Source organism: Thermobia domestica, chromosome 1, assembly GCF_964235325.1.
Source record: "Thermobia domestica chromosome 1, izTheDome1.hap1.1, whole genome shotgun sequence".
In the NCBI taxonomy this organism is placed as follows: Eukaryota; Metazoa; Arthropoda; class Insecta; order Zygentoma; family Lepismatidae; genus Thermobia; species Thermobia domestica.
Genome location: NC_137454.1, coordinates 249,998,509 through 250,015,096, shown reverse-complemented (window position 1 = coordinate 250,015,096; position 16,588 = coordinate 249,998,509). Strand labels below are relative to the sequence as shown.

Genomic DNA, 16,588 nt, shown 5'->3' with positions numbered 1-16,588 from the left:
GTGGGGTCCGAACCATATGAGCTCCCGTCGGGAATGGAACTCAGGTCTCCCATACCGAACGCGCGTACGTTAAGCACTTAGTCACGAGGGAGCTCTCTAAATTAACTATAGGCATTGTTTTGAATCTGGAAATAGTTATCGTAAAGTTCAAATACAATCTTACTTAAAAGTCTGCTTTCGCTTGGTATTAGTTGAGAAGCAATGCTCATGATTTTTAAATTTTTGTGTTTAAATAATGTTTCGTAATTTTATTCTTAACGCTTGTAATAAGGAAATACGCTATATATGTGTGTGATGTTTAGTAGTGAGTGAAGAATGATGGCCATAATGGAAGGAATGTTTCGACAAGTTTTTATATAGCATACAAGTATATATATATATATATATTAGAACTTTTCTCATTCATTTCATACGAGAAATAACTTAAACTTACGGTACTGAGTTTATAGGCACCCTGTATAAATAACTATATTATTTTAAGTACTTTTTAAACTTTCTTTTAAAGTTTGAACCAACAGATTCCCCCTCCCTTTATCCTGAGTTGAGTAAAAATCTGAAACACCTGAAGTAGACCTATGTAACAATAAAAAATTGCAACCCAAAATAGAGATAAACAGTTTTGAATACTTTAGAACTATAGTGGCATGGAGTCAGAGTGCGAATTCCTGAGGATGAGGGTTAACTTCCCCTCAATGTTTTTGAAAGAACCCCCCCCCCTTCTCAAGAACCTAATGGAGGGATAAAATTATACTGTTGTCACAGGCTTATTAAAAAAATTACAGGAGTTTATATTTAGGTCTTGTTAACATGTATTTTACATGTAGTCCTAGTGATTAATGGTGTATCTACGCGTAATGTTACATAGTTTAGTGCTTATGGATGTTCCAATATGTGAACTCTCCAGATCTAAACATTCCAGTGCAAAAATGTTTTCTTATTGATTTTTTGTTTACACTTTTGTCTCCTTTCCTCCCCCTCCCCCATACGCACACTTAAACTGTAATGATTTTGCACACTGTATTGAGTAAATTAAGTTTAGTCTGTTTCAGTTCATCAATTTCGATTGCATCTTAGGTAATATTGGGTTGATTCTAATCGTTTCACTATTTATATTTTAAATTTTAAAGCTCAATCACCTAATCATTCTTTGTATTTAGTGGCCTGAATGCGGGAGGTATAAACCTCTTATGTCCCACTGACGAAGAAAAAATACACCACCTGTTGCGTTTTCCTTTGTCAGTAAATGAGTGAATAAATCAACTCGGTATTTGATTTTGATTCAGCCTCGTGGAAATATTAGCAGATCTGTAGCTAGAGAGGAGATATTTTAATTTCTTTTCCCTTTACACTTCGTAAAACTGGAAATATTTATTAGTTACTCATTGGAAATTATTAATGCCACTTCTTGTTTTCCTCAAAACAAACTTATTCTTCATGTGAATCTTTTGTAAAATTTACCCACCAATAGGAGTACAGGAAATGAAGCGTATGTCTAGCTGATGCTATGTCATATTGATCTACTTACAGTATAGCAAGGTTGACCAATCTGTCGACCGCAGTCTAACAAACGACCGACAAGTTGTGAGGGGTAGCCCGCGGTTTTCTGTGTCATACTGTCTGTATTGATTGTTGTTAATGATTTATGATTCTCACCAACAACCGAGTAGTGAAGAGATTAGTAGACCGCTAGTTATTCCTGAAATGACAAATAGTTCTTAACCCTAAAAAGGTTCGCCATCCTTACAGTATAGTTGTAACAGTCAGTCGAACTCAAGTTTGTGCTTTATTTTATATAGGCTCCTATATCATTAAAATAATAATAATTGTAAAACAGAAGATGTCATGTATGTTGCTTATTAGCCATGAGAAAACGCCAGTAATAATTTCACAATTTTTAGCCTGTAAAACTCATGTTCGATTCCCGATAGTATCTCATGTAGTTCTATTTTTTTTATAAATCCCCCTCTCATTTAACTTCGATGTTGAGAAGGAATATTAAATTCACATAAATGATAATGGCATGAGAAGCAAACCATTTTTGACATAATAAGCGTACCATTGCACTGGTAGCGAGAAGTGTTGTGTAATATTGAGGAGTGAGGAGGAGATGGGAGTTTGTATTTGTGGAGCTGAACAAAAGCCTCATTCACTAGATGACGTTTTCCATTCCTCTCTTCCCCCTTCATGCGGAGACTTATGTGTACAAGAGATAAGTGGCTAAAGTAGAATTATGAGTTGTTTGAACTCTTAAACGACAAATAAAGGGATAAACTTAAGCGAAACGCGTAAGAGATAATAACTGTAACAGGTTTGTTTGAACAATTTGGCAGATAGTTTTGTAATGTTCAAAACGCAGTGATAGCAGTTTTTATAATTGTAGATTTCAAGGACGCATTTCTTTTTTCAATATATATAGTATGCCAACAGCGACTTTAAAAAAATAAAATAAAGTTAAACGCAATGTGTGCATATTTAAATTTACATAACTCAGTCCCCAAGGCTAACTTTTGTTTGTATCTGCTGTCCATATCGAATTGTCAGCTATAATGGTGGTTCTTTCATATTATCATTGTTGGAGTGTAGGATCCGTTGTCAGCACCGAAGCTATGACGGGACCCGAAGGGGGGGTCGTCAGGTCCGCACACCCCCAAAAACATCGTAACCCGACTAACATTTGTACACTTTGTAAATGTAACTGTACTTGTTTAACAGGAAAATAATTAATGTAGCCTAAAGATTTGATACTACATCTTCCTTTCCTTATAAAAATAATCTAGTTCTATCAGATTTTCTGAGAATGTAGGTGGCAGTGATTTACAATAATTTACCGTACAATAACACACGGCGTGACAAACATCTTGGCATTTGAAGGCGGCGCTCCAAGTTCCCTTTAAATGCTGCTAGCAAATGAGAGCCCTGCGGTATTGCCTCGTTTATTTTGTACAATTCACTTCAGTCTATTTCCTGCCACCTGATCGCGCTGTAGTTCGTCTGCTTAGCTAAGCCCGCACCCCTTTGCCACTTGGCAACGTCGCGTCAGAGCTTGCGTTTTATTCGTTTAGCTAAAATGTCAAGATGTTTGTCACATGCCTTTTTTTTTTTTTTACATATATGTATTGGCCCACCCAGAAAAAAAAACTTTGGATCCATCCCAACAAAATTTCTGATGCGCTTGCGGGGACTTAGTTTTAAATAGTGAATGCGTTCAAATTTCAAGACTCTCCCATCGGGAATCGAACCACAAGCACTTAAGGTACGGACATTAGACCAACGAGCAAGACTTTGGTTCTTTTACTGCAAGATACTATAGAAGTCCACAGGTAACAAGAGAGACAGGGAGAGAGAGTTTGTCACCGCATCAAGTAAGTCTCGGGTCCGTGGTCACAAAATTCACGACTCGTTCCATCACTGCGAAGTGTACAGCTAAATTAAGTAGGTAGCTAACTTACTGTATATCTTTGTATTTGTACAATCCAAGACAAAATATAATAATGTATCATCTTAATAATAATAATAATAATAATAATAATAATAATAATAATAATAATAATAATACACATATGAAACGTTACTTTGTACTTTCGAATACTCATGTCAAGTTACTTGAAATATTTTACAGTACTTATTTCCTGCCGAAATATTTTACATTACCTGCTGAATGAATAACCGGTAAACAAATCAGAAAATTAAATGTGACTAATCTTCATTCCCGCTCCCAATTTTCTGTATATCCGTTCGAATCCAGAAGAATGGAACTAGCCACACTGGCTAGTTACGTTAGGTGTTAGGTGAGTAAATGGACCAGAACATACGTTTGGATGAATTATTCAAACAATAAGATATAATGTCATGTTCAGTTTTATAAGAGTTAACCCCAAGGAATGGTACGGTCCTTGGAAAAGAGACGTATAGGATCAATGAATGCTGCTCGTATACAATAAATACGTGCACTGTAATACAGCAAATAGCCAGCTACTTACAACTTAACCTGCTTGTTTCTGTAGCTTTTATTTATTTTTGTTTTAAGTACCACAGTCTTTTTATTTCGTTGTGAATTTAAATTCTTCAACTTCTAGTTGCAGCAGTAACTGGATAAGTAACACTAAAAGGCTCGCCTAGGAATTTACCAGCCTTTCACATCGGAAATATAGTACAAAACTAAGATTGTCGTATGTGGTAAATGTTAGAAAAAATCCTAGTCGAAAAGTATCTTTCTATCAATATCAAATTACTTGTATCTAGAATAGGCCATGATAAGTTCGGATTGGGATTTGAGTTTAGTTCAGTTCTCCTTGGAATGGGTCTTATCCTTTTAGTGATTCGGGTGTGCTTCGCAGAGTACATCGCTACATATTTTGTGTTGATTCAAGTAAAGTTAAATGTATTGAATGCCTACATCATATTTGTCTTGTAGCTCATTGAGTTCTATGAAGAAATTATTTCTCTATTTTCTTTAAATTGAATTGGAGATTTAATATAGTTAGATATTGTTGATTTTTTTAAATCTATTGAAATGTCCCTTACTTTTTTGTTATCTATAACTGTAATATTTAATAATAGAATTTAACATGGGTAATGTTAAATTCATGCAAATTTACTTAAGAAAATAAGGTACATTTAATTAGACTTGAAATTAGTAAAATCACGCCATTAAAATTCCAATTGTGACCCTGCGTAGTGTATACTCACACACTACAATATTTAAGGTACAGAATTTACTCCTATATTTAATATTGTAATGTGTTTTCACATGCTGCATGGGCTAATGCAATTCGATTGGGATAGCCTAGCTGACCATCTCTCAAGAAGCATGCGAATTCTTAGAAATTTAAAAAATCAGTTGCTGCCTGATGCAATTTTAGACTTTACTAAAAAATATTAAAAAAATAAAATAAAACCTAGTATTTAAATGAGTGATTTGGGTGAATGGCGTTAGTGATAGTAGAGTAGTATCTTGCCGAAGCTTAAAATGGTCTCTTCTGTCCTTTGCATGGACTTAAATGGATTGAGTAACACAGGAAAAGTAGAAGAAAAAAATTAAAGTTAGAGCACTAGGTTGTACTACGGTCCCGAATGAGCTCCGAAGTAGAACTTACGTTAGAAGCATTTGTTAAAAAGTTCAACGCAACCTTCCTTTGTATTTGAGGTGTAGACTTTCTGTAGGACTTAACGCGCCGAGCTTGAGTACATATTCGCTTGAAGCAGCGAACTTCCTCAGAGTCCACCAGAATTATAAGTTTGTTCCTACCCAGTAGGGTAGAAGATAGAAGACGTCCTCTTATTTTATTAATTGTTTGTATAGATGAAGTCCAAGTGGATCATTGTGGCGGGCCGGCGGTATGCGTTTGCTTAGACCGGCACCCACACAAGAGAGTTTTGTAATTTACCAAAATACTTCTATTTAGTCAACCAAAGTTTCTGCAAAACACCAACTATAACTCGAGCGGTAAAGTTATACTGGAAACAGGAACTCAGCTAACAAAACAGTCTGAAGAATCTTAGTATTACACGGTAGCGTTGGCCGTGGCCAAGACTTATCTTCTAATGGAAACAATGGAATCGTTATCCTGATTAAGGTTTTATAACCAAACAATCCTTTGGGATATCTCTTGAAACAAAACTCGACAAATATGTTCCTTGCAGTAAGCCTGCAGTTTATTGGCTCTAAGCAAATTACAAGAACCAGAGCCGGGGCGATAGTGTAAGTACTGTGTCTATATATAAGAGAGTTTAACTTACGTGGCGACGTTCCAATAGGTAGTAAAAATAACTCACTGAATGTCACTGAATAAAACAAACTAACTGTAGCACTTTTCACAAATAAAACAAAACTGCACTAGACTGGGAGGGCACGAATCAGTCCTAGTGGGTAGGTAGGTAAGAGGTATACTATTTGATCTACCGGTCTGCGAACAGACATCAAATAGGGTAGGCTACCAGAGGTTAGGAACAGGTTACCGTTTGATCTACCGGTCTGCGAACAGACATCAAACAGGGTAGGTGTAAAGGTTACCGTTTGATCTACCGGTCTGCTAGGCAGACATCAAACAAAGTTGGTTACCAGAAGGAATTAAGGTTACCGTTTGATCTACCGGTCTGCGAACAGACATCAAACAAGGAAGGTGTAAGGGTTTACCGTTTGATCTACCGGTCTGCGAACAGACATCAAACAGGGAGTCACTATTTGATTACCGGTGCGTTTTAGGCCAGCTAAGCAATAAACTTAGAGTCTGTCAAAACACACATCAAATAGGGGTGCGACAGAACTTTAGCCGTCAACTTCCTAAGCTTGCCAGCAGTTTCTGGAGCGAGTCCGGGCTGAAGCGAAACTTGCGGAAGTAGATTGCCAAGTTCGGAAGGAGGTAACTTTAGCCGTCAGTTTCCTAAGCAGACCAGCAATTATGGGAGAACCCTGGCTGAACCGTCTTGCTTTCAGAAACAGATTGCCAAGTTACTGTGAGGATTAGGTAGGGTAGTACTTTGACCGTCAGTTTCCTAAGCCGACCAGCAATTATGGGAGAACCCTGGCTGAGCCATCGAGCTTTCAGAAACAGATTGCCAAGTACTGGGTAAACCAAGGTAGTGAGGTAGGTAACCAAGAGATTGAGTAGGCAGGCCTCCGTAGAGGCAGAGAGGTTTGAAGGCAGAGGGATGGACAACTAGAGACTTCTTCGCGATAAGTTCCTGAACTGAGACGTACCTAACGAATTGCGTACTCCTCGTAGTCTGCACGTCTCTGAGGGGTTCAGGAGAGGGACGTTGTCCGACGAGAGAGGCCAAAACATGCGTTTTTAAGGGCCTCGGTCGGAGGTGCAAGCGGCACCAATTTACGGTCTGTGTGCAAAATAGTAACGTGAGCAAACGTTGCACGAGGACCGTAAGGTCAGAGGTTGAGCATGCGTGGAGATCTAAAAAGTACCTAGGGCGGAGCCCGAGGGGGACCAGTATCCTGAAAAGAAAGATTATTGGCTTTGCACACGATTTCGGGTGCAGATGACCTCGGAAGAGTTCCACTCTGAGGGGTGGAGTGACTAACTATTGGAACGAGCCATGCCATTAACATCTAGATTGGCTAGTACAAGGTGCCTTGGGCGGAGCCAGGCAAAAGATAAGATTTTGTGTGTGCGCATGCGTGTGCGTGTGATGTGTAGTCCTTGAGTTTAGGTGTGTGAGCCCCTTTCTCTGGAAGAATGAGATTACATCGAGATATTACAGAGAATGGTACAAATAGTATCTTAAACTATAAACATATACTAAACATAAAAGATTTCAAGTAATAAACTTGAAAGGTTTTATACATAATGAACTCAAGACCCTTCAACAGTTTATCTTACTCGTTTTCGACCAAAGACACACATATATATTTAATGTTCTGAAGAACGAAAAGAATCTTCTTTCAGAAGCAAAAATGACATTTTAAAGATACACAAACTATATGGGTTTTCTTAACAGTATTCTACCACTAATAATAATAATCTAACTTGTTAAAAGACTACATCAATATAAAAAAAAACTAAGCTTCTGTATCGAACCAGAAGGGGAGAATGTTTATCTTAACTGCGGTTGACCTATAGGTCAGAAAGGGGGAACTCGGTGAAGGCAGACAGGATGTCTGGTTTCCAGCTAGGAAAAAAAAGAACACTCAACACGAATTTGTATTTTAAAAGAAGTAAATGAAATACGAATTCTGTTGCAGTTTTAAAAATGTAAAACAAAAGAAATAATTATTCGCAAAAAATAGTTTGCGAATTTGCGGCACTACAGTCCTTCCTCCTAGGGAAAGAAAAATTTTAACTGTAAGGCAAAAATTTAGATTTTAACTGTAAGGCAAAAATTTTTCGTACTAACTACAATCAAAGTAAAAAAAATTCCAAAATTAAATTTTAACGATAGTTCCTAGACCTAGTAACTCTCTGATTGAGATGAGGTGAATCATCCTCTTGTGATTCCTCGTTAAAAGTTATTTCACCAGAAGCAGCTCGATAAGTAGCATTAAGAGCTGGACTATTTGATTGTACACCTGCAATGATTGTTGGCTTAAAACATATGGTTCTGATACAGTCTGAATTACACCATTTATTCCTATGTCTACAACAATTAAACTTAAAACTACAATACACACAAAGAAATATCAGAATAGTAAACATGATTATATAAGTCAAAATAGAATAAGAAAATACATGATTACTTTGTCTTATCTGCCATTCTTGTTCATTAATTAATTTTTCAACATCCTCAACACGATGGCTGGCATATTGTAAATCTGTAACTTTGTGTATGATATGATTTAACGGCAAAGTAAATTCCATATTCTTAATATTGATCTTTGAGTTTGAGAATATACAACAATCAATGCTATCATTTAGTAGTGGAAGCAAATCTTTACTTGTACTGTTACTTACATATATTTCCTGAGAACTGATTAAGGAATTTGGACCATAAGCTTTACAGTTTTTATCTAAAGTTAATTTTCCAGTTTTATGAATCAAAACAGTTTTTGACACATCATTTCCACAAACTATTGTTAATTTTTCTGGGAATGGCGAAGCAAATAGCCATTCATTATTATCTAATGAAATCCATAAAATATTTCTTAATTCTACTATACGTTTGTTACAATCTGCTGGAATTGATTTAACAAAATCAATAAGTTTTACTTCACAGTCTTCATTACTATGTGTAGGTTTTAACGGAAATGTTTGTTTGCAAACCCTTGAAAATGAAGTTAATTCCTTACAAGTATTAAACATATGTTCATCAATTTTACCATAATATTGTTTCGATACTTCAATAATCAAATACGGATTTTGAGGCTGTATAAAGAAATACTTATTGTCTTTAAGCTCAGTTGGAAATGGAATTAATTTATACATATTAAATCTTAAACCATCAGTCAAAGGTAAACTAATAACATAACCAAGAATTTTCTGATTGAGGAAAACAATGGATCTAGATGTTTTTATTAATGTTTAACATGGAATTTCATAAATGTCTGACTACAAGTATTGACTACGTTTAATAGACAACACAGTGTCATGAATAGTTTTCAAAAGACTATTTGATAATAATTAACATATGAAATGACATCTGATTTAATTATCGTAAATAATTAAATAAGAGTCATTGATAATTAACATCGGAAATACCAAAATGAGAATTTTTAGATTTCAAACAACCAAATTAAATTTATGAAGTTAATTAAATATTCCTCTTTGGTTTTTTCACCATGTATATATTTTTTTGTTTTGCTCAACCTTGTGGAGTTTTCGGGTGTTTACACTTAATTAAAGTTCTAGATGAGAATACCCAGAACATATAACCAAAAGTTTTTGTATATATATATAAGGAGAGAGGATGTCTCATGATGGCTGCGAACAAAAATGGAAACTACACTACCTACTAATAAAGTCTACTAATATTATCTACTAATAATATAACTTTAACCTATTAGCATGAACTACAAATATTTTTCTTCGATTAGCAATAGTACAATTAACACCTTTAACTTTAATTACTTTGTATGGACCGATCCACTGTGAACCCAATTTCTTGGATCGTCCTCTTCTAACAGATTCATCTTTAAGTAACACTTGATCGCCTACTTTAAACAATTGTTCTTTATGAGAGGCGGTCTTATCATATTGTTCTTTGTTTTTAACCTTAGCTTGTTTCAGTTTTGATCTAGCTAACTCGTAACTGTTCTGAAGCTTCTGCTTTAGGGTTTTGATGTAATCATCATACGCGTAATTAATGTCGGTAGTTTGTTTCCGTAATATACCAGGGATGTTAGCCATCCGGCCAAACATCAACTCGTGTGGAGTATAGTTAGTTACTGAATGTGGAGTTGTATTGTAAGCAAAAGCAGCGTATGGCAACCAGACGTCCCAGTCCAGTTGGTTTTCAGACACATAATGCCTCAGATACTCAGCAAGAGATCTATGAACTCTTTCAACGAAGTTAGTTTGAGGGTGGAATGCACTAGTATGTAGTTTCCTAATCTGGAACATGCGACACATTTTCTTAAAGGTATCGCTCATAAAATTAGTACCTTGATCGGTTAAAATGGTTTGAGGTATACCGAAAACACAAACAAATTTCGTCACAAAGGCTTCAGCTACGGTTTCTGCATCTTGTTGCTGTAGGGGAATGGTCACTAAATATTTCGATAATTCATCTTGGCATGTTAAGATGTATTTGTTTCCGAGAGAACTCTCAGGAAACGGCCCTACAAGATCTAAAGCACATTTCTCAAATACTACTTCAGGAGTGGTGGTCAAAACCATAGGAAGTTTGACATTAGGTTGGGTGAGTTTGTTCTTTTGACACGACTCACATTTCTTTATGTATTCTTCGACATCGGTGTTTAGTCTTTTCCACGATTTTGGATCGATATTGTTCAATTCTAAGTACGATTTGATTTTAGCTATAGTTCGATGAATACCTTGGTGTCCACCGGTAGGAAGGTTGTGAAACTCTTTCAAAATCCTACTCTTTGTTTCTTCGTCAAGGGTAGAAGGTTGACCTTCTGGATCGGGGTCTAAATATGCAATACGACTCAATGCATCAGCATTGGTATTACGGACACCTGCTTTATAAACAATCTTATAATTATATTCTTCTAACTTAATTCTCCATCTTAAAAGTCTACTACTAGGATCTTTTACACTAAACACCCAAAGCAAAGGTTTATGATCAGTCACAAAGGTTGTTTCCTTTCCAAAGATGTATGGGCGGAATAGTTTGGCAGCCCAAACTATCGCAAGTAATTCACGTTCGGTTGTGGAGTAATTTCTTTCAGCATTATTAAGTGTACGACTAGCGTAAGCGATTGGTTTGTCTTGGCCAATTTGGCCCTGAGACAAGATAGCTCCAATTGCGACTTCTGAGGCGTCACAGGTAATAATAAAGGGACGGCTCATGTCAGGATATTGAAGGAGAGGTGGTGATGTCAATTTTTCCTTCAAAGTTTGGAACGCTAGTTCTTGTTTGGTTTCCCACTTGAATGGAACATCTTTCTTTAACAAAAGAGTGAGAGGTTTGGCTATATTGCTATAGCCTTCAATAAATCTACGGTAATAAGAACTTAATCCTAAAAATCCACGCAATTGCTTGACATTTTTCGGATGCGGAAAATGTAACACTTTCTCAATTAATCGAGGGTCTGGCTTCAGACCTTGATCTGTTATTTGATGTCCTAAATATGTTACTTCTTTTCTAAGAAATTCACACTTATCAGGCTGAAGTTTGAGGTTGTAGGTTCGAAACCTATCAAATACAAGTTTCAATCTTGACATATGTTCCTTTAAGTCTCTACTATAGATACAACAATCGTCTAAATACGAAAAACACTTTAATCCTTGCAATCCGGATAGAACAATATTCATCATTCTCTGAAATGTTGCGGGGGCACCGCATAATCCAAAGCTCATGCGATTATACTCGTAATGACCATATGGTGTACTGAAGGCGGTCTTACTACGGTCTTCAGGTTTAATTCTAATCTGTTGGTACGAACTGGCTAAATCCAAGGTCGTAAAGTATTTTGATTGCCCTAACTGATCTAGTATTTCTGTAATATTCGGTAAAGGAAAGCTATCTCCAATAGTAATCTGATTAAGCCTACGAAAATCTAAACATATACGAATCTTAGGTTTGCCTGATGCATCCATCTTTTTCGGCACTATTAATATTGGAAAATTCCAAGGACTCTTGCTTGGGGAAATTATACCTTCATCTAACATCTTGTCGATTTGATTTTGTACTTCTGCCTTATGTACCTCGGGAATACGGTACGGTTTCTGAGTCACGACTGTACCTCGTTTGTCGGGATGAATGGGGATGCTATGTTCAATCACATCAGTATAGGAGAGTTTGTCTCCCTCTAAATAAAATAAATCATGATATTCTTCACAATGCGACAGTATTAACGCTTTCTCTTCTGGATTCAAATGGTCTAATCGCAAGTTCTGCCTAAGTAATTCTAAACGCGATTTTAATCCTTTAGTTTGACTTGCATTGTCAGATTTGCTCAATGCATAAACACTATGAGATTTTGTCATATCAAGAAGTGGTTCAAAATCTAAAGAGATTGGAGGAATTTGTACGTCTACCTCATTTTCAGTCAAATTCAAAATGCTAGTAACACATTTGTTATCGGATGCTTTAACTAGAGCGTCTGGCAGGAATACACCGTCTGCCAAAGTACGTTTGGACAAAAATCCTATCCCATTATTTTCAGTCTTAACTTCAATTAGCTTTTCAGTACGTGCTGGGATCTTTACTTTAGTTCCTACATCAATTTTCAATTCAGCTTGTCCGTCATACGAAATTACACAATGATGTTCAAGAAGAAAATCTCTGCCTATTATACCGGCTACATTAGGAGGTAATAAATCACTACGCATTACATGAAAAGTATGAGTCACTCTGTTCTTGCCTATTTCTAATCTAAGGTCTAATGTACCTAAAGTATGGGCATGAAAATTATTGAATCCATGCACTGGGGTGGAGTCACATCTATGTATCTTTCTTAACATTGACTCACGTAAATGGCTATACTTAATAAGCGATAGATCTGAGCCTGAATCTAATAACATTTCGTAATTCTTATTTAAATCCATCATTCGTACTTTAATTTTACCCCTTTTCATCGATTATACTCTTAGTGGAACATTCGCATAATTGGGCGTAACGTCCAATTGTATCAGACTTAACAGAATTTCGATCAGGTTTCTGAGGTGGGGACACCTTCGTACAATTATTACTCGTTTGTTCAGTGGAACAAAGGAAAATCTTCTTAACATTATCATTCTGATTTCTATTACTATCAACACGTTTCTCTAATTTAACTCTGGAGGAGTTGTGTCTCGATAAACAACATAAAGACTTATTCTTGCTACAAGATTTTGGCTTGGTGCTGTGGTCAGCACGGCATTTCTCTTTCAATTCACAATCATGCGTGTCAACGACGGGATGACGACGCGGTGAGACATTATTCGGTTTTGGTCGCGGAGAAAGTTTGCGCGGTGTACGGCGCTGAGGACACACATACACTGGGCGACGCGGCGAAGGACTACGCGCTGGGCGATGTTGAGTGCGACGCGGAGAATGACTATGCGATCGGCGACGCTGAGTGCGACGCGGAGAATGAGTACACGCTGGGCGATGACATTGAGGACGGCGCGGAGAAGGATCTCGCGCTGGGCGACGCTGAATGCGACGCGGGGAACGGCTTCGCGTTTTGCGGCAACGAGAACTACGCGGAGAAGGACTGCGCGTTTGCCGGTGATGAGAACAACGCGGAGAACTTGTGTTCTTTCGGGTACAAACATGGATACGTTTCTTAGCACAAGTATGGGTACGCTTTTCACGACAATGATATGAGTGTGTACAACGTAAAGCACAACAAGAATTGGAATCCTCTAATTTGTCACTATTTTCACTACAATGTTTATCATGCGGCTCTTCATGCGAGTCTACTGAATGTTCACAATCTTCTAAACAATGAACCTTTTTCTTAAAATTTCTACTATCCTTACGGGAATGAGAAGAGTTATGAGAATCTCTAGATTTACTTTCAGAATGCTTTTTCTGGGAAAATTTCCTATTTCCTTTCTTCTCTGACTTATGATTATGATTTGAAGAATTTGCCCTATCTTCATTCTTAGAATCTAATGGCTTTCGTCTCTGAGACAATATGTGCGATTCTTCAACTAGAGCGAAATCTACTAATTGAGCGAAACTATCATCTTCTGTACTTTTACCACGAATTACTGTTTGAATGCGGGGATCGCTAATTCCCTGGACAAAAGATGCTTTTGTCAAATGATCAATAAGTGAATGAGCACCAGCTCTTTCAGTTTCACGACATATTTTCGAAGCAGCAGCTTTCAGATCAGCTCGAATTGTATCTAACTTGCTAGCCCATGAGCTAATACCCTCATTTTTGCCTTGCCTGGCAGAAAACAATAAACAAGCATAATAATCAATAGATCTATGTGTAGCATAATTCTCTTCTAAAATTGTCTTAACTGCTTCCCAAGTATCTACGTTCAATCTAACTAAAATACGATTTCTAGGTTCTCCTAAAATTTTTGACTTAATAAACTTCAATAATACAGGTTTGTCACGGGGGTTAACTAACCCTTGAGCAATTTCACAACTATCAATAAATTGCCTCAACTTAGAACGATCTCCTGTAAATGGTTCTGCAATAACCTGAATTGCCTGAGAAACTTTAACATATTCTGGCTGTACGTTACTTCCGTCAGCTTCTGACATGATTAAAAATTCAAATTACGTTTCAACGTACAAACAACAAATTAAATAAATGAATGAACCTCTTAGATTTGCGAAAACTCGAAGGTTTGAGCAATAATGGTTTCTGAGAGGAATTTCTCACTTAACCTAACTAAATCTAAATTTACGATGGGTTTATCACCTGTATGGGGCTTTAAATGCCTAATTTCAACACTAAAATGCACTGCACTTATTTAAACACTAATGAACTGAAATCACTAATGTGCGTTTGGCGTCACGATACAGTGAGCAGGATGTTTTGCTGATTGATGGCCAGTCAAACAACAAAAGCGTCCTTTTCCCTTTTTCGCTTCCGCCAAGGAGGATGGAATGAAAGTTAAACAGATGGAAAAACTTTCAGCACACAATAAATATCACACATGCAAAATGCACATGCACAAAACACAGTTCACTTAAATAACTTAAACTGGTATCAAAGTTTACGATGTCACGATTATTCCTGATATCCTAAGGCTGTGCAAAAAGTTCACGATATCCTAGGTTGTTCAAGATATCCTAAGTTGTTCAAGATATCCTAGGTTGTTCAAGATATCCCACAAAGCTGACACCAAATTATGGTGACAGATCCTTACCGCTTGCCACCAAATTATGTGGCGGGCCGGCGGTATGCGTTTGCTTAGACCGGCACCCACACAAGAGAGTTTTGTAATTTACCAAAATACTTCTATTTAGTCAACCAAAGTTTCTGCAAAACACCAACTATAACTCGAGCGGTAAAGTTATACTGGAAACAGGAACTCAGCTAACAAAACAGTCTGAAGAATCTTAGTATTACACGGTAGCGTTGGCCGTGGCCAAGACTTATCTTCTAATGGAAACAATGGAATCGTTATCCTGATTAAGGTTTTATAACCAAACAATCCTTTGGGATATCTCTTGAAACAAAACTCGACAAATATGTTCCTTGCAGTAAGCCTGCAGTTTATTGGCTCTAAGCAAATTACAAGAACCAGAGCCGGGGCGATAGTGTAAGTACTGTGTCTATATATAAGAGAGTTTAACTTACGTGGCGACGTTCCAATAGGTAGTAAAAATAACTCACTGAATGTCACTGAATAAAACAAACTAACTGTAGCACTTTTCACAAATAAAACAAAACTGCACTAGACTGGGAGGGCACGAATCAGTCCTAGTGGGTAGGTAGGTAAGAGGTATACTATTTGATCTACCGGTCTGCGAACAGACATCAAATAGGGTAGGCTACCAGAGGTTAGGAACAGGTTACCGTTTGATCTACCGGTCTGCGAACAGACATCAAACAGGGTAGGTGTAAAGGTTACCGTTTGATCTACCGGTCTGCTAGGCAGACATCAAACAAAGTTGGTTACCAGAAGGAATTAAGGTTACCGTTTGATCTACCGGTCTGCGAACAGACATCAAACAAGGAAGGTGTAAGGGTTTACCGTTTGATCTACCGGTCTGCGAACAGACATCAAACAGGGAGTCACTATTTGATTACCGGTGCGTTTTAGGCCAGCTAAGCAATAAACTTAGAGTCTGTCAAAACACACATCAAATAGGGGTGCGACAGAACTTTAGCCGTCAACTTCCTAAGCTTGCCAGCAGTTTCTGGAGCGAGTCCGGGCTGAAGCGAAACTTGCGGAAGTAGATTGCCAAGTTCGGAAGGAGGTAACTTTAGCCGTCAGTTTCCTAAGCAGACCAGCAATTATGGGAGAACCCTGGCTGAACCGTCTTGCTTTCAGAAACAGATTGCCAAGTTACTGTGAGGATTAGGTAGGGTAGTACTTTGACCGTCAGTTTCCTAAGCCGACCAGCAATTATGGGAGAACCCTGGCTGAGCCATCGAGCTTTCAGAAACAGATTGCCAAGTACTGGGTAAACCAAGGTAGTGAGGTAGGTAACCAAGAGATTGAGTAGGCAGGCCTCCGTAGAGGCAGAGAGGTTTGAAGGCAGAGGGATGGACAACTAGAGACTTCTTCGCGATAAGTTCCTGAACTGAGACGTACCTAACGAATTGCGTACTCCTCGTAGTCTGCACGTCTCTGAGGGGTTCAGGAGAGGGACGTTGTCCGACGAGAGAGGCCAAAACATGCGTTTTTAAGGGCCTCGGTCGGAGGTGCAAGCGGCACCAATTTACGGTCTGTGTGCAAAATAGTAACGTGAGCAAACGTTGCACGAGGACCGTAAGGTCAGAGGTTGAGCATGCGTGGAGATCTAAAAAGTACCTAGGGCGGAGCCCGAGGGGGACCAGTATCCTGAAAAGAAAGATTATTGGCTTTGCACACGATTTCGGGTGCAGATGACCTCG

The 16,588-nt window shown here is 37.7% G+C and overlaps 1 protein-coding gene across 3 annotated transcripts in view; it reads left to right on the top strand.

The window, feature by feature from the left end:
- Positions 1-16,588, top strand: part of LOC145695006 (uncharacterized) — a 1,107,003-nt gene that overhangs the window by 402,009 nt on the left and 688,406 nt on the right. The gene's annotated exons all lie outside the window — the stretch shown is intronic.